The sequence below is a fragment of the Tupaia chinensis genome, unplaced genomic scaffold, assembly GCF_000334495.1.
Source record: "Tupaia chinensis unplaced genomic scaffold, TupChi_1.0 Scaffold000251_1, whole genome shotgun sequence".
In the NCBI taxonomy this organism is placed as follows: domain Eukaryota; kingdom Metazoa; phylum Chordata; class Mammalia; order Scandentia; family Tupaiidae; genus Tupaia; species Tupaia belangeri.
This window is the reverse complement of record NW_006159731.1, coordinates 4,439,446-4,465,303: the sequence shown is the minus strand read 5'-3', so window position 1 is coordinate 4,465,303 and position 25,858 is coordinate 4,439,446. Positions and strand designations below refer to the sequence as shown.

The 25,858-nt window shown below is 36.0% G+C and overlaps 1 protein-coding gene and 1 pseudogene across 1 annotated transcript in view; one reads left to right on the top strand and one right to left on the bottom strand.

Annotated features, from left to right (window-relative positions):
* NDUFS4 (NADH:ubiquinone oxidoreductase subunit S4) overlaps positions 1 to 25,858 on the top strand; it is a 128,107-nt gene that overhangs the window by 58,178 nt on the left and 44,071 nt on the right. The gene's annotated exons all lie outside the window — the stretch shown is intronic.
* LOC114007898 (small nuclear ribonucleoprotein G pseudogene) lies at positions 25,335 to 25,535 on the bottom strand (annotated as a pseudogene).

The window sequence follows — 25,858 nt, the reverse complement described above, 5'->3', positions numbered from 1 at the left end:
GAAAATTATTTGCTGAGAACATGTATGTTGATGTGCTTGATTGAACCAATGCACAGTGTATTTTGGATGGAAAATTCATTGGTGTGTTGTGATGGTGTATAGTGAATTAATAAAAAAAAAAAATATGGGCACACGTGCTTGCATGCCCCAAATCTCGAAGGGATGGAGAAATGAAGGAATTACAGTATGACCATGTCCCTGGGTGGTTTCTCCTCCTCTCCCTTTCTCTGTTTACCTGGAAAATACGCAGTCTCTGAGAAATTTTTAAAAAAAGAGAGAGAGACAATATGAAACATAAAATATTATGATAAAGTCTGTTTTTCATGCCAGTTACTTAACAGGTAAATAAAATCCTTCACATTCTTAGACCAGTACTCCAAGAAAATAAATAAACCAATTTTCTTGTTTTACCTCCGTGTACTGTTATTAATACTAAATTTGATTTTAATTAAACCTTACCAATAATTCATCTAATTTCAGATATCTCTGGCTATACATGATACAATTCCTTTTTGAAGATCTGCTTTTCAATAATATTTTATAAGCTTTTTTATTTCTGTTTTCCCCCTACATTTTTATTTTCTCACTCTAAAATAATTAGTCATGCTACTTTAGTACCCAATTAATTTATTCCCTTTTCTGATAACACAAAGCACATCCTCATCCCTTAGAACTTTGCTTTTCAAAAATGTTTTACTTTTCATGAGTATTTTTCATGTAAAAGTTATTTCTCCTTTTCTTTCTAAATAATTATTTATCTAATTCCATTTATTATTATTATTTTTAAAATTTTGACCAGACAGAGAAAGAGAAAGGGAAAGTGAGAAAGCAAGCTGCCAGGTCTGGGACTCAAACCACAGTCAGCCCTGTGGTAATCCAGTGCCTTTAACCACCATGCCACTTGCCAGCCCCAAAGTTATTTCCCTTTACTCATACTATTTCAAGTTTTTGTTTTGTTTTGTTTTGGTTTTGGTAATTTTTAAAAATTTTGTCAGAGGGCCCATGTACTCCATGTACTCTCCAGAGAGACAGAGCGTGAAGGAGAAAGTAACCCCAAGGGGCGAGATCATGCTGCAATTCCTTCTTTTTCATTTCTCTGTCTTGTTGGTTTTTTGTTGTTTTTGTTTGTTTGTTTGTTTTTTTGCTTTTTGTTTTTTTTGCACACATGCCTGGTGTGTTTTTCAAGGTGCTAAGGTTGGATTTAAACCGTAGGCAACCATATGAGATCCTGCTCCCATAACCATTAGGCTATGTGGTTGGGTTTCTAGCAGATTTAATTACATATGTTAGTTAAATTTTAAGACCTGCTCATGTTGTGATAGTTAAGGCACGCGAATCCCACATGGCTGACCCAGTGGGTTGAGAAACACACTGAGTATGTGTGAGCGCATGCCCAAAATCCCCGTAAGAGAATGGAAAAGAGATTATGCATGAACATTCTCTGTTGGGGTGGGGGTGATTTCTCACTTTCTCTCTCTCATTAGTGAATGCATACTCCCTCTTATAAAATGTAAAAATAAAGAATTGTGAGCTTTAGCAGTTATGAATTGTCACATACTAGCATTATTTAGATTAACATCATTTTATAATTTCTAGAAACATATGCTGCTAATGGTGTAATTTCTCATGTTTATGAAGAGATCAAATATGTCTAGTCACTCTATACTGTATAAAAAAAGATGCCCAAAGTGTATGAACTTAAACTTATGTTCAGTAGTTTATATTTCAGCATTTTTTGTACTGCTTAGTAGTGACCCAGACGTTAAGTGAATATGTATTACTTAATTTCACTTAGTCTAACTTTTTAAAAATTTACATATACTCATTGTACATCTTTACAGTGTACAGTATGGTGTTTTCTTTTATTTTTTTTTAAGAGTTTTTTGCTATAGGGTGCATGTGCTTGCCAGATAGAGAGAGACAGAGAGACAGAAAGCGAGAAATCACCCCCTGGGGGGGATGGCCATGCCGCAATCCCTTCTCTTCCATTCTCCTCTCAGGATCTTGGGCACACACGCACACGTGCCCAGCGTGAGTTTAAGCCACCAGGTCCAGGACTCGAACCGCGGTCGACTATGTGGGAGTCCAGCAACATAGCCATTACGCTAACTGCTGGTTCCTACAGTATAGTTTTTCAAAGTGTGCAGGCAGTGTATGTCAATCAAGTCAAAGATATTACCATATAATTTTCATTAGCACACTTCACATTCTTGTTTCTTTTAAATGTTTTTTCCTAAGCCCCTCTTTCCCACTCTTTACTATCCGCCCCCTCCTATATAGTCTCTAGTATCTACATTTGCCTCCTCTGCTATTATATCTTAATATCTTTCAATTTGTCATATAGACATTTGTTGTGCACATATTTATACACAGAGTGGGGATATACATCTGTCTGTCATAGTCTGGCTTACTTTGCTTAGCATTGAATCATCTATGTTCATTTACTTTGTATCAAATGCAAGATCTCATTGTTTTTCATGGCTGAGTAGTATTCCGTATGTGTCACTTTTTGTATAGAGTTTTTTTTGCTATAGGATGGGTGTGTTTACTGGAGAAACAGAAAGATACAAGAAAACAAAAAGCAAGAAATCACTCCTTCCAGGGGGAATGTCCATGCTGCAGTCCCTTCTCCTTCATTCTCCTTTTGGGATCTTGTACATGCCTGCACATGCACCTAGCATGAATTTTAAGCCACTTGGTCTGGGACTCAAACCATGGCCAACTATGTGGGAGTCCAGTGATGTAACCATTATGCCATTTGCTAGTCCCTGCGTGTCATATTTTTTTCAATCCAGTCATCCATTCCTAGGCATGTAGGTTGATTCTATTTCTTAGCATTGTTAATAATTCTGCAGTAAACATGGATGAAACAAGTGTCTTTACAACTGAATGTTTTCCTGTCCTTTGGGAAAATACCAAGAAGTGGTATTATTGGGTCATAAGATATCACTATTTGTAAATTTTTGAGGAAACTCCATTGTGATTTCCACAATGGCTGTACTAATTTCCATTCCCATCAAAAGTGGAGGAGATGGGGCCAGCAGTTAGTATAATGGCTATGTTGCTGGACTCCCATGTAGTCCACCATGGTTCAAGTTCCGGACTCGGCGGCTTAAACTCCCGCCGGGAGCATGTGCATGTGTGCCCAGAATCCCGAGAGGAGAATGGAGGAGAAGGGATTGTGGCGTGGCCATCCCCCCTGGGGGGTGATTTCTTGCTTTCTATCTCTCGGTCTCTCCCCTGTCTTTCTGGTGAGTGCACGTGCCCTATAGCAAAACCTCTCAAAAAATTTTTAAAAAGTGAAGGAGAGTTCTCTTTCCACTACAGCCTTGTAAACAATTACTGTTTTTGGTTTTGTTTTGTTTTGTTTCCTCATTTTTATCATAGCCATTCTTTTTTTTAAAAATTATTTACATTCATTTACTATACATCATTATAGCATACAAAATGAGATTTTCCATCCAGAATACACTGTATATTGACTCAGTCAAGCACATCATCAGACATGTTATCATCAACAAGTAATTTTCCATTTCTTTCTTTTTTTTAAAGAATTATTTTAACTCTGTTTTTTTATTATTTATTTATTTTAATTTGATCAGAGGGAGAGAGAGAAGGCAAGCTGCCGGGTCCAGGACTTGAATCATGGTCAGCCATGTGGGAGTCCAGCACCTTAACCCTTACCCACCATGCCCCCTGCCAGCCCCTAATTTTCGATTTCTTATTTCCTGAATATTTTGCTTTTTTTCTCATTCTTGATTCCCTATCTCTTACCCTCTGCCATCTCCCACCCTCCTCCCACACTGTCTCTGGTATGCATGGTTGCTTTCTATGCCTTCCCCCCACACACACACACATTTTATTGATTCACTAAAGATCTTAATTAATATAAATATTTTCAATAGCAAGCACAGCTGGTATATACATATCCATGAACACAAGTCTGACTTTAGGCATAAACTTCAGTGAGTAGAATAAACATACTATAAAGTAGCACCTAGCTGGGGCTGTATACCTTACTGCAGACATCAAATAGGTATTTTTAATACATTATTTTTAATTTCAAGAAAAACAGTTTTTGTGTTTTATTTTTCCTGAAACTTTTTTTAATTAGTTAATTTACATTCATTCCCTAAGCATCATCACAGCATACAAAATGTGATTTCCCATCCAGAATATACTGCATAATTGCTTAATCATGCATGTTATCATCAATAATTTTCCATTTCTAGTTTTTTTGTTTGTTTTTTTAACCCTGTTTCTGACCCTCTGCCCTTTCCCACCCTCTTCTCACACTATCTCTGGCGTCTACAGTTGTCTTCCATTCCTTTCCCTCCCTACATTTTATCAATCACACAGTTTCTTAAATAATCTAACTACTTTCAATAGCAAGTTCAGCTGGTAATTTCAAGAAAAGCAGTTTTAACTTTAATAAATCAAAGAAATGCTAAGGAACTTTGCTTAAAACTTAAAGCCAGGAAACAAGTTAGGATTCTGTTCAAATGCTAGGTACATGAACCTATCGACAGCTCAAGACAGAACAAAAATCTTTTTTTTTTTTTTTTTTTTGGTGCTGTTAAATTCTTTCAGGTTTTGTTTACCTGAGAATGTTCTTGTCTTTTCTTCCCATATGAAGGATAATCTTGCTGGATACAGTATTCTTGGTTGAGATTGCTTTTCCCTTAACACTTTGAATATATTTTCCCATTCTTTTCTCGCTTGCATTGTTTCTGACGAGAGATCTGCTGTTAGTCTGATGGGATATCCTTTGTAAGTAACTTGATGTTTCTCTCTTGCCAAATCTTAGTATCTTGTCTTTGTCTGTGGTTTTGGTCAGTCTGGCTATAATGAGTCTTGGAGAAGATCATCTTGGGTTGATTCTATTTGGGGTCCTTTGTATTTCTTGGGACTGGATTTTTGAGTGCTTCTCTAGGTTTAGAATGTTTTCTTGCAGGATTTCATGGAATAGATTATCAATGCTCTTATGAGTCTCTTCACCTTCTGGGATACCAATTATCCAGATGTTTAGAAGTTTGATGGTACCTAGTGTTTCCTGTATATTATTCTCATTTTGGGGGGCAATTTTCTCAGTCTTCGAGGTGGATTTTTTCTAGGCCAACAGTTTTCTCTTCTACGTCTGAGATTCTATTTTCTGTATGACCTAGTCTGTTTTTAATACTTTCAAGGGAGATTTTGACTTCCTATATTATAGCCTTCATCTCTAAAAGGTCCATTTGATTCTTTTTTTAAAGTATGTAATTCCTCTTTTAGATCTTGGAGGAATTTCCTCATCTCCTGGAACTTTTCTTCTCCTTTCTCTTCTGCTGTTCATTGTCTCTCTTCTCTTCCATCTCTGTTAGCTCCACCTTTATGAATATTCAAAATTCTTTATCAGACATTTCCATGATTTCCACTTAATTGTCTGTGGATGAAGAGGAGCTATTCTTTTCCTTTGGAGGAGAGATATTTTCTTGTTTTCCCGTATTTCTTGTGGCCCTGCAGTGATTTCTAGTCATTTGATGGGTGGTGTGTTTCTTCCTCAACTTGAAGTTCAATCTGAATGTTCAGTAGCATCCAGAAAGAGGTGTTCTGGAATCTCTTTGCAATTCCATTTTGATCCTACTCGAGTTTGTGGGAAAATCTTCATTTTTCTTTTTTACCTGAAATCACTAGTTCTCAGGAGCCATGATGGTATCTTCTTCTATATCATTCTATATCATAGCCATTCTGATTTGGATTCAGTAGTATTTCATTATGGGTTTTGATTTCTATTTCTCTTATATTAAGAGATGTTTAACATTTTTTAATATACTTTTTAGCCATTAGTATGTAGTTAGAAAAAAAATTATTATTTATTTATGTAAATTTGACCAGAGAGGGAGAGAGTGAGAGAGAGAGAGAGAGAGAGATGGAAAGTGAGAAAACAAACCACCAGGTTCAGGACTCCAGCATCCCCAACTACCATTCCTCTTGCCAGCCCCGCCATTATTATGTCTTGTTGGAGAGTTGTCTGTTCAGCTCATTTGCCCTTTTTTTTTGAGAGATTTTCACTACAGGGCACGTGTGCTCGCCAGAGAGACAGTGAGAGACAGAGAGACAGAAAGCGAGAAATCACCCTCCAGGGGGGATGGCCATGCCACAATCCCTTCTCCTCCATTCTCCTCTCGGGATCTTGGGCATGCACGCACATGTGCCCGGTGTGAGTTTAAACCACCAGGTCCGGGACTTGAACCGCGGTCTACTACGTGGGAGTCCAGTGACATAGCCATTATGCTAACTGCTGGTCCCGTTTGCCCATTTTTAAATTGGACTATTTTTGTGTAGGTAATGTCCTCAAGGTTCCTATATATTATGGTTAGCAGTTCCTTATCTGAAGCATAGTTTGCAAATAGTTTCTCCCATTCTTTGAGTTGTCTCGTCACTTTAATTTATTGTTTTCTTTTGCTGTGCAGAAGCTTTTTAACTTGATGTAGTCCCATTTGTCTATTTTTGGGATTATTGCATGTGTTTTAGGGGTCTTATTTAATCTTTGCCTACTCAGTGTCTTCATGTGTTTCCTCTGTGTCTTTTACAAGTAGTTTTATAATTTAAAACTTTATATTTAGATTTTTAAAATCTTTATCTTTTTATTTTACAATTAAATGTATATCATTTCAGCATAAAAAATGAATTTCCCATCCAGAATACACTATATTTTGACAAAATCAAAGCTATTACTATACATAATATCAATAACTTTGTGTTTCTTAAATATTTTGCTTCTTTCTTTTTCCCCTTGATTTTCTCCCTCTCACCCTCTACCATTTCCCACCCTCCTCCCACACTTCCTCTGCTATCTGCAGTTGCTCTCCATGCTTTTATATGGTCCAGTATTTCAGTTTCTGCCATAGAGTGTAGACCTTTGATATAATGAGTTGGGACATACAGTGTTTCTCTTTAATAGTCTAATTTGCTTTGCTTAGCAGTAAATCTTCCATATTTGTCCACTTTATATCAAATGCTAGGATCTCATTTTTTTTTTTTATGGCTTAGTGTTTGTATTGTATATGTGCCACACTTTTTCCATTTTTCTGTCTGTAGACATTTGGGTTGGTTCCGTGTCTTAGCAATCATGAATAGTGTTGCAGTAAACATGGATGTGCAAGTGTTCTTCCAATTGAGTGCATTCCTATCTTTTGGGTAGATATACAGCAGTGGAATTGCTGGATCATATGGTAGTTCTATTTGTAGGTCTTTGAGGAATCTTCATATTGTTTTCCACAGTGGCGGTACTAATTTACATTCCCACAGTGTAGGAACGTTTCCTTTTTTCCACAGCCTCCCTAGCACTTATCATTCTTTATTTTTTTAATCTTAGCCATTCCGAATGGGGTTAGGTGGCATATCATTGTGTTTTTGATTTGCATCTCTCTTATGATATGGAATGTTGAACATTTTTCCATATACTTTTCATCTATTTGTATGTCTTCCTTATAGAGTTGTCTGTTCAGGTCATTTACTCTTTCAATTTGGCTGGTTATTTTTCCCCCTCTGGTGAAATGCTTGAGTTCCCTGTAAATTCTGATTATCAGTCCCTCATTTGAGGCAGTCTGCAAATATATTCTCCCATTCTGAGGATTGTTGATTCACTCTAATTATTGTTTCTTTTGCTGTGCAAAAGTTTTTTAACCTGATGTAATCCGACTTTCCTATTGGGATTATTGTCTGTGCTTTGGGGGTCTTATTTAAGAAGCCTTTGCCTGTTCCAGTGTCTCCAAGAGTTTCTCCTGTGTTTTCCACCAATAATTTTATAGTTTGAGGTCTTAGGTTTAGATCTTTGATCCATTTGGAATTGATTGTTGTTAGTGGTGAGAGATAGAGGTCCAGTTTCATTGATATTCAGTTTTTCCAGAACCATTTGCTAAAGAGATTTATTTTCTTTTCCCCACTGAATTGTCTGTTGCCCTTTATCAAAAATCAGTTGCCTATATGTTTTGGGGTTTATTTCTGGAGTCTCTATTCTGCTGGTCTACATGCCTGTTTTTGTGCAAATACCCATGATGTTTTGATTATCACAGCTTTGTAATTTATTACAGGGTCGGGGAGTGAGATGCTTCCTACTCCACTCTTCTTGCATAGTATTACTTTGACAATATGGTGTCTTTTATGATTCCATTATATATTAGTTCTTCCAATCCAAGAACCTGGAATGTCCTTCCACTTTTGTGCATCATACACAATTTTTTTTGAAGTTTCTTAAGAGGTCTTTCACCTCTGTAGTTAGGTTTATTTCTAGATATTTTATTTATTTTTGTGGCTATTGTAAATGGAATTGCCTTCTTCAGTCCTACCTGTCTGTTCAATATAGGTATATAAAAATGCTATAGATTTTTGTATACTGATTTTGTATCCTGCCATTTTGTTTAACTTTTTTATCATATGCTGGAGGTTTTTTGTGGATTCTTTTGGATTTTCTGTATATGTAATCTTGCTACCTGCAAATAGGGACAATTTCATTTATTCTTTTCCTATTTGAATGCCTTTCTTAACTTTTGAGAGTTTTCTTTTTTCTTTCTTTCTTTCTCTTTTTTTTTTTTTTTTCCCCTTTTTTGCTATAGGGTGCTTGTGCTTGCCAGAGAGACTGAGAGAAAGAGAAAGACAGAAACTGAGAAATCACCCCTCAGGGACAATGGCCACACCACAGTCCCTTCTCCTTCATTCTCTTCTCAGGTTCTTGGGTATGGACGCACATACACCCAGTGTTAGGAGTTGAACTGCGATCAACTCGGAGAAGTCCAGCAACATAACCATTAGGCATCTGCTAATCCCTTGAATGTGTTTTATTTTACTCCTTTGTCTTATTGCATTGGCTAGGACTTAAGTACTGTGTTGCAAAGGGAAAGGAAGCACGGCCAGTCTCATCTTTCAGCCTTTTCTTGTTCATTATGATATTAGCTATGAGTTTGTCATATATAGATTTTATTGTGTTGATACATGTGTCTTCTATACTGATTTTGCTGACAGTCTTAATCATGAAGGGATGTTGTATTTTATCAAATGTCTTTTCCGCAACAATTGATATGATCATAAGGTGTTTATCTTTCTTTCTGTTAATGTGATGTATTACATTTTTTATTTTACATATGTTGAAACAGCCCTACATCCCTAGGATAAAGCCTACCTGGTCATAGTGAATAATCTTTTTAATGTGTCATCGGATTTGATTAGCTAGTATCTTGTTTAGGAGTTTTGCTTCTGTATTCATTAAAGATATTGGTCCACAGTTTGTTCTTTTTCTTTTCTTTTCTTTTCTTTCTTTTTTTTTTTTTTTTGTAATTTCCTAGTCTCCTTTTGGGATCAAGGTGATGGAGACCTCATAGAATGAGTTGAGGAGTGTTCCTTCCTTTGGGATCTTTTGAAATAGTCTGAGGAGAATTCAGTTAGCACTTCAAAAGTTTTATAGAGGGACCAGCAGATGGTATAATGGTTAATCGCTGGACTCCCATGTTCTTGACCATGGTTTGAGTCCTGCATCTATTGGCTTAAAATTCATTCTGGGCACAGGTGCATGTGTGCCCAAAATCCTGAGTAGAAGGGATTGTGGTGTGGCCATCCCTCCTGGGGAGTGACTTCCCACTTCCTCTGTCTCTTTCTGACTCTCCTACTAGTGCACGTGCCCTATAGCAAAAATCTCTCTCAAAAATAAATAAATAAATAAATAAATAAATAAATAAATAAACATCAGCAAATTGCTTCTCTTTTTTTGTCAATTAAGCATACTTTTACCTGTTTTTTCCTTCCCCTTTCCCCTCCTGCCCTTCCATACTAAACTTTTTTCTTTTTTTCACATTTATTGATTCACAAAAGATCTTAAAGAATGGACAAAACTAGAATATAGTGACAAGTGCACTGTAATTTTCTTCTGAAACAATTTTTCCCCTCTCTTCATCTCCCCTTTTACTAAGTAGAGGTATAAACTAACTTATTTGTTAAAAAAAAATTTAGGTTAATCTCAGTTTGGTCTGTTATTAGCACAAGCCCCATAAGAATTCAATTTCTGATGCAAGGCAACAGATACTATTATATTATTGAATTAATGCAAATAACCATTCTGCCACAAAATAAGAAAGCTCACAAATATTTTATAATTGCAAAGGGGTCAAGAAGGGAGAAAAGTTTATGTTTAAATTTTAAAAATTCTTTAACAAATTGCTGAACCCAACAACTCAAAAGAAAATAAAAATCCTTAAATCTGGAAGACAAAGCATAGAAGAAAATCAGTAATGTTTTAGAAAAAAAGTCATAGAATTCTATTTTACTAGTTTAGTCCCATGTAATCTCTTTTATTGAATTTGCAGTGTTACTGTGGTTTGTTAACATTCAACATTATTATTGATGTTTCAGAACTTGTCTCTACCATTAAGTTGGCCTTAATCTTGCCCATTTTTTGTTCTCTTATTTGTCTGTCTTTAGTTTTCCTGGTATAGTACTCCCTTCAGAACTTTTTAAAGAGCTGGTCTGGTGTTGGTAAATTCTTTCAGGTTTTGTTTATTTGAGAATGTTTTTGTCTTTTCTTTCCACATGAAGGATAATCTTGCCCGATACAGTATTATTGGCTGAAATTGTTTTTTACTTAGCACTTTGAGTATATTTTCCCATTATTTCTTGCTCACATTGTTTCTGATGAGAAGTCCAATGTTAGCATAATGGAATATCCTTTGAAAGTAACAATGTTTTTCTCTTGCCAATTTTAGTATCTTGTTTCTGTCTGTGGTTTTGGTCAATCTGGCTGTGATGTGCCTCAGGGAAGATCTTCTTGGGTTGATTCTATGTGGGGTGCTTTGTATTTCTTGGATCCGGGTATTTGAATACCTCTCTAGGCTTGGAAAGTTTTCTTCCAGGATTTCATGTAATAAATTATCAATGCCCTGATTAGTTTCCTTCTTTCTTTTTTTTTTTTTTTTTTTGGAGAGGTTTTTGCTATAGGGCCCGTGCGCTCGCCAGACACAGACAGAGAGACAGAAAGTGAGAAATCACCCCCCAGGGGGGATGGCCATGCCGCAGTCCCTTCTCCTCCATTCTCCTCTCGGGATCTTGGACACGCATGCACATGTGCCCGGCGTGAATTTAAGCCACCGGGTCTGGTACGCAAACCACGGTCGGCTATGGGAGTCCAGCGACATAGCCATTACGCTAACTGCTGGTCCCAATCTCCCTGATTAGTTTCTTTACCTTCTGGGATACTGATTATTCAGATGTTTGGGCATCTAATTGTATCTTGTATTGCTCGTATATTATTCTCATTGGGGGGGGCGGGTATTTTCTCAGTTTTTTTTGTGAATTTTTCTAGGTCAGAGGTTCTATCTTTTACAGCTGAGATTCGATCTTCTGTATGATCTAATTGCTTTTAATATTTTTAAGGGAGGTTTTGATTTCCTGTATTACAGCCCTCATCTCTAACATTTTCATCTGATTATTTTTCATGGTGTGCATTTCTTCTTTCAGATCGTGGAAGAACTTCTTTACCTCCTGGAACTCGTCTCTTCTCGTGCATCTTCTGGAGTTTATTGTCTCTCTTCTCTTGTGTCTGTGTTAGCTTTGTCACTATAAATATCCTAAAATCTTTATCTGACATTTTCAGGAGTTCCATTATACTGTCTGTGTGTGATGAAGGGCTGTTCTTTCCCCTGGGAGGAGAGATATTTTCATGTTTTTCCATAATTTTTATGCCTCTGCGGTGATGGTTTCCGGTCATTTCATTGATTATACATTACTTCCTTCTACCTTCTTGGAGCTAATTTTGAGTGTTAGAGGCATGCAGAAGGAAATAGCCTGCAGTTTTTCTGCAGTACCATTTCACTGATCCTCACCAAGAAACCTGCACTTTTGTCAGTGCAACTGTATATTATTACAAAGGCCTCACATTTTCAAGGCAATAGGGATTCATAGGCTGAGCTGCGGGGTTAAAAGTATTCAGATATTTCACTACTGTGCACCTAGACTTGCCTAGACACTCAATGTGTGGAAAGTGAGAAGCAAGGTAAGAAAGTCCAGTAAAAGAAAGGAAACAAAGGGAAAAAGGAAAGAAAAACAAACAAACAAAAACAAACGCAAAACAAAAAAAGGGAAAAATTTTTATTTTAAAAAAAGGCAGAAGAGATTATAGGTTAAAGGGGCAGGAAAAGCCCACCTCAGATGCACATAGATTCTGAAATTAGCAAGAAAAAGGAGAGGTCAGAGGCAAGAGACACTACCTACAGATTTTTTAAAAAAACACATGTATGTAAGGAAAATTTCAAGAGAAAGGGGGAGAGAGAGAGAGAGAGAGAGAGAGAGAAAGAAAGAAGGAAGACAGAGACCACCCTACCTGGCTTTTCCCTGGGTGTTTGACTGGAAGGAGGGGTTTGGGGCAGAGGGCTTTTCAGGTTAAAGGGGCAGGGAAAGCCCACCTCACATGCACATGGATTCTGGCTTTTTGTTGGGCATTGGGCTGGAAGGAGCCCTTTCTCTTGTTCTTCTTTATTAATCCAGCTAACAGTGTGTCAGTTTCACTTTTGCTGTCAAAACATCAGCTTTTGTTTTATTTTTTTGTATAGTTCTTTTGTGCTCTATTTCTTTTATTTCTGCCCTAATCTTTATTATTTTATTTGTACTAGTATTTTGGAGATTTTTATTGTTGATTTTTCAGTTCCTTGAGGTGCATTAGTAGGTTGTTCATTTGGTACCTTTTAATTTTTTCCAAGTGAACATTAATTACTTCTGTGAACTTCCCTCTTATGACAACTTTCACTGTGTCCCTGAAATTCTAGAGGGTTGTATGTTCATTCTTATCAATTTTAATAAATCTTTTTATTTAAGTCTTAATTTTTCTTTTTTTAAAAGAATTATTAAATTTATTTATTCATTCATTTATTTTAATTTTGACCAAAGGGGGATAGAGTGAGATAGACAGAGAAAGTGAGAAAGCGAGAAAGCAACCTGCCAGGTCTGGGACTTGAACCATGGTCAGCTATGTGAGAATCAGCGTCCCCAACCACCATGCCACCTGCCAGCCTTCAGTCTTAATTTCTTTAGTAGTTGTTCAGTCATTTAAGAGATTGTTTAGTTTCCATGTATGAATGTATTTCCCAAGACTTTTTCTGTAGTTGTTTTCAAGTTTAAATTCCATTGTGGTTAGAAAAAAATGATGGATATAGTTTCTGTACTTTTGAATTTGTAAAGATTTGTTTTGTTCCCTATTGTGTGGTTACTCTAAAATGTTCCATGTGGGGATGAGAAAACTGTATTTTGTGATTGATACAGAAAGTGTTCTTTTGCTGTCTGTCAAATTCATTTTGTTCATGGTATCATTTAGCTCCTGTGTTTCTTTGTTTATTTTTTGTTTAAATAATCTGTCCAGAAGTGACAGTGGGGTTTGAAATCCCCAATGATTAATGTATTGTAGTCTGTCTATCCTTTTAGATCTAACAGTCTGTCTTTCATGTATCTGGATGCTCCAGTGTTGGTTGCATAAATATTTATGTTATATCTTCTTGATAAATTATTCCTTTTAGTACTGTATTTAGTCCATTCATGGTTTTTGTCTTGAAGTCTATTTTGTCTTATATCAGTTTTGTGACTTTGGCCTTTTTTTTAGTTTCTATTTGCATAGAATAACTTTTTCTAGCCCTTCACTTTCAGTCTGTGTGTCTTTATCAGTGAGGTATGTTTCTTGTAACCAGCATATAGAAGCTCCTGCTTCTGTTGTCCATTGATTCAGTCTGTCTTTTTATTGTAGAATATAATCCATTAATATTCAATGATGATATTAATAGTTGAGGACTTACTCCTGCCATTTTGTCAGTCATTTTCTCAGTTATTTTGTGTTCTTTTTTTTCTTGTCTCTCTTTTATTTTCTTGATATAGTATTAACTTTAGTACTTCTTGAAGAGTGGGTCTAATGTTGGTAAATTCTTTTACTTTGTGTTTATTGGAGAAAGATTTTATTTCTCTTTCTCATTTGAAGGACAATATTGCTAGATATAATATTCTTGACTGATTTTTTTATTCCTTTTAGAGTTTTGATTATATCTTCCTATTCTTTCTTTGACTGCATTATTTCCATTGAGAGGTCTGTTGTTAGCCTAAGTAAATAACTTGATACTTCTCTCTTGCCATTTTTAGAATATTGTCTTTGTCATTGATTTTTACCAATTTGGCCATCATGACCTGTGGGGATTATCTTCTTTTGTTTATTCTATTTGATGTTCTTTGTATTTCTTGGATCTGGGTGTCTGTTTCTCTACATTTGGAAAGTTTTCAAATACTATTTCATGAAAGAGATTTTTTTTAAGATTTATTTATTTTATTTATTCATTCATTTATTTTATTTGATGAAAGAGAAAGAAAGTGAGAAAGCAAGCAACCAGGTCCAGGACTCAAACTGTGCTTGGCCATGTAGGAGTGTCCAGTGCCTTAACCACCATGCCACCTGCTGGCTTCCAAAAGACAGTTTTTTATGCCTTTACCAGTCTCTTTACCTTCTAGAATACACATTATATAAATATTCTGGCATTTATTGATGCCTAGTAGGTTGTGTTGTTGTTTTCATTATTTTTGGTGTTTTGAACTAAACCAGAGGCTTTGTTTTCCAGGTCAGAGATTCTTTCTTCCAGGCCTGAGATTCCTTCTTTCTGAAACATCTAATCTGTTATTTATGCTTTCAAAGGTGATTTTGATTTCTTGTATCTTTCATCTGTAGAAGTTCTGTTTGGTTCTTTTTAGGGTTTCTCTTTATGAAATTCTTTTTGTCATGGAATGATTTTCTGATCTCTTAAGGTTAATTTTCCATTTTCTCTTGCATCTCATTGAATTTTGTCACAATAAGTATTCTAAATTCTTTTTTGGAATTTCTGTGAATTCTTTTGTGTTTTTATTGGTGAGCAGTTACTGTGTTCCTTTGAAGGAAAGATAGTTCCTTCCTTTCTCATATTTCTTGTGTCCCTGCACTGACTTTTAGGCATCTAGTGAAGTATTCCTTCCTTACTTTTAGAGTAGGCTCTGTAGTGCCAGTGGAGAAAAACAGCCCTAAGTCTCAGGTGTGTCCCTGGCAAAAAGCCACATCTTCCTGATCAGAGAAGGGCTTTGTGTAGCCTATATTTGATACAGGTCATTGAGGTTTCGAGGAGCTGTGTTGTGTGTGACATTAGTTGGATTGAGTAACTATTCTGCTCTACTTGAGACTGATGGGCAGGAGAGTGCGGACTTGCCTTCCCTGCAAGACAGGCTAGTGTTCAAATTCCTCAGTCTCTGTTGGTTTGGAGACTCCCTTTTGAGTTGTCTGCTCCCTATAGGCTGTGGAAACCTAATTGCAGACAGAGCTCTACCTGCTTGTTAGACTACAGGAAAGGATAGTGCTCTTTCCAGCTTGGGATAGGGTGAGGTGGGAGGTCTAAAATTCCCCTCTCCCCACTGAAGCCGCTTGCTTTTGTACTTCTCTATGATGTATTTTAGTTCTGTGCCAGTTTCTTTGTTCTGTGGATGAGATTGCAGGAATCCACACTTGTAGTCTGGGGCTCAGTTTCAGAGGAGAATTTTGCTCATTTTTATCTTCCAGAAAGGAAATTGGGGAGGAGGATGTCCTCCACAGCCTCACTGGCTTCAAGTGGTTTATTCCTCTTTGCTTTTGCAAATAGAAACCCTGTAATACAGTTTTTCCTGCTGATTCCCTCCTGATTCTAAAGATTCAGCCTGATTCCTGTCACTGTGGGGGCTGCTCTCAGGCAGTGGCTATGGCCCAGGGACCTGCCAATTTTTATGTGTTATGCCCTTTCGTCAGTCAGTTGCCATGTTACCCCCTGACCTAACACCCACCCTCTTTAGTTAAGGTATAGCAAAGGGCTGAACTGGAGGGCTGAGCTAGAGTGGAGGTGTTGAGGGTGCAAGGCCTGAAGTAGTAGCCACAGCATGGTGGGCTCAGGAACCAGTAGCTGGTGGTGCAGGCATTGGCCATGGGCACATGGTCTGGGGCCCGTGGAAGGCAGGCACACAGTCTGGGTTGGTGGAAAGTGGCACTTAGTCTAACTTGAAAGTTACAAGTTATCAAAAAACTGATGGAAAGTATTTTAAGTAGAAATAGTTTATAAAACAATTATTAAATTTCATGTATAAATTTTATCCCACTTACATTTCTTTAATTTACTTGTTCTCAACAGTTATATTTGAAATGCCCATGAAAATTTCACAATACATTAAACAAAAGTGGACATCATCTTAAGTGAATTTTCATGTTGAAAAATCAGGCAATTATATCACTATCAAATATCAAAGAAACTGAAATGTTAAATTTATTTTTCTTCCTTCTCTCTTTTTTCTATGATGGTAGTCATCTCTCTGAAATTTATTTCCAAAAGAGAACTATGAAGTTTAAAAGAAGATGGTAGCTCTACATCTCAGTGGCACAGAGAAAGAATGCAAGTTTTCCCAAGAGTGGGTTATGGCATCTTAGCCTATTATCAGAAGTTTATTTTACGAAGGCTTTGAGACTAAATTTTTAGGTGAGTGATTGAGGAAACATCTAGCGGTTGTCTTTCTCTAAAGTCCATCTACATGGACAAAACGTTCATTTTTGTTTGTTTGTTTTAGAGGTATTTTTGCTTTAGGGTGTGTGTGCTTACAGTGGGGGAGGGGGTAAGAAGTCACCCCCTTCTCCTCCTGGGTTCTTGGACGTATGCTCACATGCCCAGCATGAGTTTCAAGCCAGCTGATCAAGTACTCAAACCACAGTTGGCCCTGTGGGAGTCCAACGATGTAACTGCTATGCCATCTCTTGGCCCCCAAAACATCCATTTTTTTGTGCTCCCCAAATAACTTTCTCCTCTCCCTCCTCTTCTCCCCCACTCCCCACTTTCTACCTTAGGTGATAGGTATTTGGGAGACTTCAAGTTTTGTGAGAGCAGGAATCAAAGTTCAAGTGACTAAGAGACTGGAGGAGAAAGTGGGAAGGTCTGGCAGGATTGTTAGAAGGATGGCAAAGTTGGGGATTAAAGGAGGACATCCTGAAGATTTAAAGTAACTGGATGGAAGGTCAAAGATAGTAAAGGGAGGAAACAGGAACAGGAGCAAACGAAAGGAAAAGGTCTTAGATGAGCTGGTTTGGGGAGATCTGTTTCCTAAAGAACTCAATGAAGTTAGATATTATCCTTAACAAAAATTATGCCGAGGAGGTAGGTAGCAGAGAGAGGATGCAGAGCATTTAATTAGCAGGGGTTTGAGAAGAGGGCTTTCAATCTACTGAGAAGTTCCCATGGACAAGCAAGTTTTAATAGAAAGTCCTCTAAAAAAATCATTTATGTGTGTGTGTGTGTGTGTGTGTGTATGTGTATCATGAGTATCAACTTCCAGTTCAGGTAGTCTCCAACCATATAGCTGTTTAAAACCATCCTTTCCAGTATCTTATCAGATTTTAGTCCAGATAAACATCCATTTTTTGTGTAGTACTAAACTCTTTTGTTTTTCTTCTTTTAAACCGAAAGTACCTTTTAAGTGACTCAGAAACAAAACCAGTATGCTTTTTATTTGTATGACTTAACCATGAACAAAAGAAACATCCTTAAAAGAGTGTACAAGAAGATACAGTTTCCTAAGATCCCAGAACACTTCTCAAACTAGCCAAACAGAAGGGAACTTTGTTGCCACAGACAGTTAAGGGGCTCCAGTCATCCATGGAAGTGGGACACCTCCAGTCATGTATCCCCTAATCTGTGACACTGGCCAGGCAACTAACCAAACAACAAAGTTGAGTCCTGTATAAACTGAGACCTCTTAATACAACTTCCTTGGGTGCTGACATGGTCAGACAAATAAAATGTTTGGGCTCTCAGACTAGCTTTCTGATACAAACTGATACTTGGGTCCATCCAGCAGAGACCACAAGGTCTCGCTGGTAATAAAGCCAAGATCTCAAGACACAAAATGAGACAAAGAGGAAAGAAATATCTATCCCCGGGAAGGAAAAGATCAATAATGAACACATACTCTCAAAGCAAATTTATACAAGAGTCTCCATTCAAACAAATGGTCTATTTAATTTGAATATAGAAAGGTAATATTTACCTTCTATTGTCTGTTAGACAGTGAACCAGGAGAGCTAAACTTGGTAGTATTCTTTCTTTTGTGCCTGCATTTTGGCAGTTGTTCCAGGATCTCATTTATAGGTTCTGGAACAAATGGAATATCTCAGTTGCCCCACACTGAGTATCAGAAACTGTAGGGTAGAAAAAGTAATACCTTTCCTCACACCTTGCAAGGTAACTACATGGAAAAGAAGTGATGTTTTGTTACTTGAAAGTAAACAATGCATAATAACTATCATTATTATAACTGTGTAAAATGAATATGTATAATTTCTGGTAGGTAATACAGAAAAGTTTCCAGGGTGTTAACCATATGCATACCTTTAAAAAATTTCTCTTTAACATTATAAATAGTAATGTTTGACAATACCTTTTTAAAATCATAACTATCCTGAAAGAATCAACTACTATTTATCAGTTATCTTCTGACACCCAACCTACCTTTAAAGCCAAATATGATTTATTTTATTTGGCATTTATTGTATTTCCCTTTATATCCTGATTTAATTCTTCTCAATAGTGACCTGAGGTTGATTTTGTGTACAGACATAAAGAGCATTTAAGCAGCTAATCAGTACTGCTCAAGTGATGATGGTGCTTGAGTTCCTCCAGATTCATCAAACTCAAAATTCCTGCTTATAACCAGTATTGTATTTAAAAGTATAATTATCGTGTTATCTTCACTCCTTTCTACCTCATAGGTACACAGATTATAGACCTCCTAAGATCAAGTAATAAAGCTTTATCTTTATATCCTTTGCATTCCCTAGGATAGTTAATTGACTTAGATGAATCTTTCGATTTCAGTCGAAACAAAGGTGAATCATACATTATTTCTTCACTGTCATGAGTATTACACATTTTTGTATGTTGGCTATGTGCTAAAATTTTCTTGACATACATTATATTTAGTGTTTTTGACTTGTATGAGAAACAAGGTATCAGCTCTTTATTCAAAGATAAGTTTTTCTTTGTTCCAGACTTGAAGTAACTTACTATCTCTAGTTACAAACTTTTTTTTCTTATAGAATTACTAGGCCATTCTTTCTAAGAAAGATGGGATATTTTCTGCATCTTGAATTCAACTTCCAAATAATTGTGAATAATTGTTCCTGCTGTCCTTTTTAAAAATACTCAGTAGCAATTTTCATGAAAGCAGAGATCATGTCTCTACGGTTGAGCATGTGTCCAGTCTCTAATATATAGTAGAAAAATATGTTGAATAAAAGAAACGTTTTTGTTGTTATTGCTCAAGGTAAGTAGCTTGCATACATTATTTAATCCTCATTTTACCATTGTAAACTAATTTTATAGATAATGAAACAGGAGAGGTTGATTAATTAGCCTAAATTTGAGAGTTGGGATTCCAACCCAGTTTTGACCCAGCCTTTTGCTTCTTAGCTTTTCCTCTACTTTATCCTGCTCAGAAGTGTCTAGGTGTAATAAAAACAGCTTGAGATTTAGAAACATGTTTAGTTCTTAGTTTTTCACTCTCTATATGATTAGCAACTTAATTTGCATCTTCTATTCCTGATTTATGCATAGCATTCTATTTAAAAGTACACTTTTAGTTCCATGATAACTTTGCCCAGTACGTAAAGTATAATGGATATCACATTTCATCACTTATTACCTGATTGGCTTCCAACATCAATTTGTTACATTGACAAACAAAAATTAGTTATATTGGCATATTGCTAATGTGCTTTTATATTTTAAAAATTATATTTGAGTCCCAATAGCCATTAACTTTTATAAAATGTTCAGAGTTCTTCCATGGTAAGTAGATATGATCATGCTGCCAAATCTTCAAATCTTTTATTAAACAGTAAAACTTATCTGTAAGATGTTCTATAAGTTAGTTATAGGACCTTTAATGAGTTCCCTATTTTAAATATCAGTAGTATACTTACTAGAAGATTTTTATTATAGATTATATTTCTTTTGACATCTTCATGCTTTAAGTAGGATATATTAATAAATATAGTCATCAAATTTAGATCCATTGTAGCTCTAAAATTAATTTAAATACTTAATTAGTAACTAATAGCCTATAATAGGACAAGTTTCAATTTTTACTTAATGCTCCACTATGTACTCTATTAAAACTTTGTCAATCCATAATATTAATAAAATATACTTTAGTGAACCGGTTACCAAAAAAGCATGGCAAAAGTTTTGGGTTTTCTGGATATGCTGAGAGAGCTCACAAAAAATGTATCCAAAAGTGAAAATAATTTATTTCTCTTTATGACCAGTGTAAACTGTTAAGGTTAAGTGGGTGGGGCAACCGGAAGCAATTACTAAGGCCAGTGGCATTTTTGTGGTTTAATAAAGGCAGAAGCTAATTATTCAGTTTTTATTTAAGTGAAATGGTGCCAAAAAGGAGGTTCCTGCAGAGCAGCTGCACTCCTTCAGTGTTACCCTAATTTACCAAAGACACAACTGTCACAAACAAAACTTTTAAACTTGATATATAGCCACAAAAGTAAGGAGGCTTTTGTTTGGAGTGCATGCAGAAGAACTCCTTTATACAAATCAACCGGCAGATGACGGACAATGATGAAAATTTGATTCTTTGAAGTCATAATAGTCATTGAAATGTGTGAAATTCTGGTATTGAAAAGAGAGCGGCCAGCAAGACTCTAAATCCTGGGTGGTTGCAAGAAGCTTGCTGGGAGGTTTTTCTGCATTTTGACACCAACTTCCCATTGCTTGTTCCCTGCTTCCTTTGTTCAAAAAAAAAAAAAAAATGAATTCACACAAGATAAATGGAGACAGTTGATAACTATTTATTTGAGAAACTAATATTTTATTATGGAAATTGGTATTTGAAAGAATAAAGTTTATTTATATATATATATATATATACACACACACACACACACACACACACACACACACACACATATACACACACTGGCATATACTTTCTTAATGTTTTTTAAATTTCTCTTCCATTTAACAGAACTTGTGAAATGGAAGGCCAGCTGTTAGCTCTTCCAGAATTTAAAATTGTATAAGAGATGGTACTGAAAGAGTAGGACTTTGGAGTTACACATCTTTTCATAAAATTTTTATTGGAATACCCTTAATCTGTGAATTATCATCGAACTGACTATTTACCATTCCTTAAGAGAGCTTATTGCACATAAGGTTGTATTTCTGAAACTTTATTAGGATAGAGACTTTTTTAATAATAGGAATATAGGTTTCACACTTGACCCAACTGTTTAAAAATTAAAAGTGTCAAAGTTAATTAAATCTGTATATATATTCTATGAAGTAACCTGATTTTCTTAAAAGAATTTGTAGATAATTATTAACTGGTTAGTCTTGAGGTTCTACAGGTGTCAACTTGAAGTCTTCTCATACCTTATATGATTTAGCTTTGTGTGATCATAGGAAACTTTTGTATTACTATTTATACGTTACCTATTTTATGAATAAAAATAAATCTGTAAAAGGCAGTATTGACATCTCTGGAATATTTCTATAATTTTTAAGTGGAGTTTTTAAAAATTCACAGGTGATCCATATTATGTTGCAGAAGTAGAAATCTAGAGAGAACATCCTTAATTTAATATGATTTAAATAGTTTGTAGATAGTTTAGTTTTTGTCTGTGAAAGTTGAATCACAGGTAGCTCAATAAAAGAAGGAAAGCAAGGCTTTGAAGACACAAATTCAGTATTTCAAGTGTTACATTGTTTTAATAGAATCTTGTAGTGGGAGCTTTTAGCCCATTGAAATGTTGCTTAAAGAACAGGTTCTTCTGTCACTAGCTGAAGCTGTGTGGATGAAATGATAACAATAGAGTGTCGTGATGCATTTTAAAAGTGTGAGAAATGAGTTTGTCTAGACTGAGAGTGTGCCTACAAGGACTTGGAATTTTAGAGCTTCTGTGCCCTTTAGGTGTCAAGTATGTGAGAGATGCCAAGCTTGTTTATTCTCTATCTGGCAGTGGCTCAACTGGGCTGCAGTACCTTACATGTTTTCTGCAGGCAAAAACAGTGATTTTATGTCAGGACAACTTGGGCTTCAAAATTCAAAAACTCATGTATTTAAATGCCAATCTTAAATATAATCTAGAGAATTTTGAGTATATTTTGCAGCTATTTAAAGAGATTTTTCATCCTAAAATATATTCAGTTTTTCTTTTTGCCTTGATACAATCAAGAAATATTTCAGTTTCAATGGCTTTTTAATTACTTTGGTATATACATATCACAATATAAAAGTTTATTAAAAACCAGGTCCATAGGACCAGCAGATGGTATAATGGTTACATTGTAGACTCCCATGTAGTTGACTGTGGTTTGAGTCCCAAACACAGCAGCTTAAAACTCACACCAGGTGCATGTGCTTGCGTGCGTGCGTGCGTGCGTGTGTGTGTGCCCAAAATCCCAAGAGGAGAATGAAGGAGAAGGGATTGCAGTGTGGCTAGCCCCCCTGGAGGGTGATTTCTCATTTTCTGTCTCTTTCTCTCCGTCTTTCCAGTACGCTCAAGTGCCCTATAGCAAAACAAAACAAAACAAAACCTCTCTTAAAAACAAAGTAAGTCTGGGAACCAGCACTTAGTGTAATGGCTATGTTGCTGGACTCCCACGTAGTCGACCGCGGTTTGCGTCCCGGACCTGGTGGCTTAAAATTCATGCCAGGCGCGTGTGCGTGTGTGCCCAAGATCCTGAGAGGAGAATGGAGGAGAAGGGATTGCGGCGTGACCATCCCCCCTGGGGGGTGATTTCTCGCTTTCTGTCTCTATGTCTCTCTCTGTCTGGCGAGTGCACGCGCCCTATAGCGAAAACCTCTCAAAAAAATAAAATAAAAAAAAAGTAAGTCCTGTTGTATTAAGAGTTTAATGTGTTTCTTTCACATAGTTAACTTAAAAAAGAGCAAAAAAACGAAATGACGTTCAGTTCAGAACAAAGAAGCTACTGTGGAATTTGGAAATGGTGTTTCATCCCATATTTTTTGTAACATGCTTATAATGTTTGTTTATAGTCTGCTTCTACTGTAGCTGAGGAAATAGGACATAATAATCTAAAGATAAGCAAAGATAAATAATAAACTGATATGGCAAGTTGCAAATACTATAGTAAATTCAAAAGAAAAAATAAGCTTTGAAGCCTCAGGAGCTAAGTCACTCAGTCTTGAGTAGAAGATATCTTTAGTAGATGTGCTTGAGAAAGCTATTAAATATAATAATACTTTTACAACTAAAAATTGCCAGTTAAAACTAACATTCACACTTTTTTTTCTTTCATTTATTAAAAACTAACATTCACACTTTAAAAGAATTTTTAATTTAATTTCTTGTTCTTGTTATTGTTATTAACTTGACCAGAGAGAAGGAGGAGGGAGGGGAAATGAGAAAGTAAGCAGCCAGGGTCCAGGACACGAAAAATGGTTGGCCATGTCAGAGTCCAGCACTTAACTACCTTTCCACCCGTCAGCCCCAATATTCACAACTTTTGAAGTTAGGTACCAACTACATTCATTATGTATTTAATTTATTCTCGTTGTAAGCAAACTTTTTTTTAAAACAAAGTACCTGGCATATATTAGAAGTGCATATTTGTGTAAATATTTATATGGATCATTTTGATAGTTTCTGTAAACAGACAAGCTGTGACAGAGTAGACATACCTCATTATCGGTGCAGGTGGAAAAGTATTGTGTTAATCACAAGATTCGTTGCCAAATAAAATAACTTTAAAGAATTGTTGTTTTAATTTTGTAGGTAGAATGACTAGTCAAGTCAGAAGTGGGTTTACTTCTTTCCTAGTATGTATTGCAGCACTAAATATTTATGTTAATTCTTTGGTTCATAGTGTTAATAGACTGGAACTACAAAAACCATTGAACTTCATTAGGGGATATATTAATGAAATGCATATTCACAAAATGGTTTAAATTTTCTAGTTTTAACAAGTTTGGTGTAATGTTTTGTTAATTCTTTCTTTTTTTTTTAAACTAGTTATTCTAAATTTAGTAAGTGAACCATGATTTTAAAATGCTTCATTTATAGGAATGATATCATTCACCAAAATATCATTTTTAAAAAATTTTATTTCTTCCATGAGAAACAGAGAGACAGACACAGAGAGACAGGCACCCTCAACAGAGTCTTCTTTCTGTAATCTACCCTCAGCCAGTCCACATCATGGACATGGGTGTACAGCATTATAAAGAGGCCTCAGGAAGTGAACTCCAGACCTTCCTGTGTGGTTCAGCATCATAGAGTGTGTGTTATCACTGTGCCACCAACCCATAATATGATTTTACTTTCATAGAATAAGATATTTTATCATTATTAAATGGAAACTTAGACTCTGAATTACTTTTATTATTTTATGTCCTGACTACTATTAGGTTCTGATAAATACATCTAATCTGAGGTATCAAAATTCAATGCATTTGCTAGCTGAACATTTGTTACTGGATAAAAGTATAGAAAAAGAAAGTTAAGAAAGTTACCATTGTTTCCATCTCATATTAATGCAAATATTATGCAACTTTTTTGGCTTACTTTTGCAGATGAATTTATCATTCTCTCTTCAGTAGGTTTCAGCAAAATGAGATAAATCAAAATGCTAATTGAAGTTGTCAGTTGATTTTAATTATTTACAAAAAGGTTCAGGCCTCCTTCTGAAGGGAATCCCTTGTGATAAGCAGTTTGACACAAACCCACTGGTAATATATTTTTTCCTAGTTAAAATTTATTTTTTATATTCCCTTATTTTTCATATCCCCCTTTTTCCCTTATAGTTACATCTGCTCACAAAATAAGAGTGTATTGACTCTGCCACCATCAAACTCTTCAGAAATTACCAATAGTTTGTTGGATAAAAGGCACCTTAATTTTTTTTTTTAGAGGTTTTTGCTACAGGGTGCGTGTGCTCGCCAGAAAGACAGAGACAGAGAGATAGGAAGCAAGAAATCGCCCCCCCAGAGGGGATGGCCACACTGCAATCCCTTCTCCTCCATTCTCCTCTCGGAATCTTGGACACGCACGCACACGCGCCCAGCCTGAGTTTAAGTCACCAGTTCTGGGACTCGAACCGTGGTTGGCTACATGGGAGTTCAGCGACATAGCCATTACACTAACTGCTGGTCCCTTTTTTTTTTCTTACTTAGCAAAAAGTTTATTATGAAAATGTACATGACCTGATTTTTTTTTTCCATGGTAAAACAGGTCTGTTGACGAGGGGACATAGGTTTTTCTATTGGACAGCCATTACTTATACTCGTTCCAAGGCTTCTAATATGATGATACTATTTCCTTGTATTACCACCATTCCAGTATTGTTCTGTTGCCCACTAGTTGCCATCTCCATACATTCATCTATCACAAGATTCATAAATGGATTAAATCCCCGTAATATTCTTTGGACATGTCTGCCACCATTTAATTTCAATGATAACTTCTTGTCCATAATTTTTTTCAATTTGGGAGGGTGAGCTTTGTTCGTGGTATCAACTTGGGAGGCTCAGTGATGCCTTTTCAAAGGAACTTTAAATTTTTAATGGCCCCGTTTCCATCGTCTCCTAACACCACCCCCAAATACACTACTTAAAAAATATTAAAATAGTTTATATGGCAAAATACCACAATGGAAATGAAATAAGGTGGAAAGCCTATTCCAGTTTATAAACAAATCTAATTAGAGTTGTATGACTGTAGAGAACAACAAAGTACATTAGTGAGTATATAGGCTGTTCAAAACATATTTATTTGCCTTTTTTTTTTTTTTTTTTTGTTGGT